Genomic DNA, 1,877 nt, shown 5'->3' with positions numbered 1-1,877 from the left:
CTGACAGACACAGCAAACCTTCTTGCCACAGCTGGCATTGATGTGCCATCCTGGATGAGCTGCACTACCTGAGCCACTTGTGTGGGTTGTAGACTCCGTCTCATGCTACCACTATTCCATTTGCACAACAGCAGGTGGAATTGATTGTCAGTGCTGCTTCCTAAGTGGACAGATCCATTTCACAGAAGTCTGGTTGACTTTGAGTTACGTTATGTTGTTTAAGTGTTTCCTTTAATTTTTTTGAGCAGTGTATTATAATGTTTGTTGCATGTTTGTTCTGCTGCAGTGATGAGAAGTTGTTCCCGTTCTGGATGCTAGTATCCAGAATGTTGTTCCTGTTCTGGATGGTAGTATCCAGAATGTTGTTCCTGTTCTGGATGGTAGTATCCAGAATGTTGTTCCTGTTCTGGATGGTAGTATCCAGAATGTTGTTCCTGTTCTGGATGATAGTATCCAAAACGTTGTTCCTGTTCTGGATGGTAGTATCCAGAACGTTGTTCCTGTTCTGGATGGTAGTATCCAGAACGTTGTTCCTGGTCTGGATGGTAGTATCCAGAATGTTGTTCCTGTTCTGGATGGTAGTATCCAGAACGTTGTTCCTGTTCTGGATGGTAGTATCCAGAACGTTGTTCCTGTTCTGGATGGTAGTATCCAGAATGTTGTTCCTGTTCTGGATGGTAGTATCCAGAACGTTGTTCCTGTTCTGGATGGTAGTATCCAGAACATTGTTCCTGTTCTGGATGGTAGTATCCAGAATGTTGTTCCTGTTCTGGATGGTAGTATCCAGAATGTTGTTCCTGTTCTGGATGGTAGTATCCAAAACATTGTTCCTGTCCTGGATGGTAGTATCCAGAATGTTGTTCCTGTTCTGGATGGTAGTATCCAGAATGTTGTTCCTATTCTGGATGGTAGTATCCAGAATGTTGTTCCTGTTCTGGATGGTAGTATCCAGAACGTTGTTCCTGTTCTGGATGGTAGTATCCAGAATGTTGTTCCTGTTCTGGATGGTAGTATCCAGAACGTTGTTCCTGTTCTGGATGGTAGTATCCAGAACGTTGTTCCTGTTCTGGATGGTAGTATCCAGAATGTTGTTCCTGTTCTGGATGGTAGTATCCAGAATGTTGTTCCTGTTCTGGATGGTAGTATCCAGAATGTTGTTCCTGTTCTGGATGGTAGTATCCAGAACATTGTTCCTGTCCTGGATGGTAGTATCCAGAATGTTGTTCCTGTTCTGGATGGTAGTATCCAGAATGTTGTTCCTATTCTGGATGGTAGTATCCAGAATGTTGTTCCTGTTCTGGATGGTAGTATCCAGAACGTTGTTCCTGTTCTGGATGGTAGTATCCAGAATGTTGTTCCTGTTCTGGATGGTAGTATCCAGAACGTTGTTCCTGTTCTGGATGGTAGTATCCAGAACGTTGTTCCTGTTCTGGATGGTAGTATCCAGAATGTTGTTCCTGTTCTGGATGGTAGTATCCAGAACGTTGCAGGGATCCATATCTATCCTTGAAATCTGGGAAAACCTGTTTGGAACTTCTCCTCCAGTATCAGGGCCAGAATCGTCCCAGTCAGGATGAAGGTCATCATTTCCGTCTCTTTCGTCCATCCATACCCGAAATGAACTGGTCATGTGAACCCGACATCACGGCCGGTGACGTGTAAATATGAAGAAAGTGTTTCCATTTTTCTGATCTATTTTTATGTGGAAACTGATATCTGAGGTTTTTCTAAATGTCTCCATCTGCAGTCTTTATTGAGAAATTCAGCTTTGGCGTAGTTGTAGCGATGATAGAAACGCAGCTGTTGGTTACAGTCAGAGTTGCTCCGTGGTTGAAATGTCGTATCAGCTTCAGCAACATCTGCAGCAGGACCGGGTG

This window comes from Telmatherina bonti (genome assembly GCF_933228915.1).
Source record: "Telmatherina bonti genome assembly, chromosome: 9".
Classification (NCBI taxonomy): domain Eukaryota; kingdom Metazoa; phylum Chordata; class Actinopteri; order Atheriniformes; family Telmatherinidae; genus Telmatherina; species Telmatherina bonti.
The sequence above is the reverse complement of the archived record's forward strand: the minus strand, read 5'-3'. Positions refer to the sequence as shown.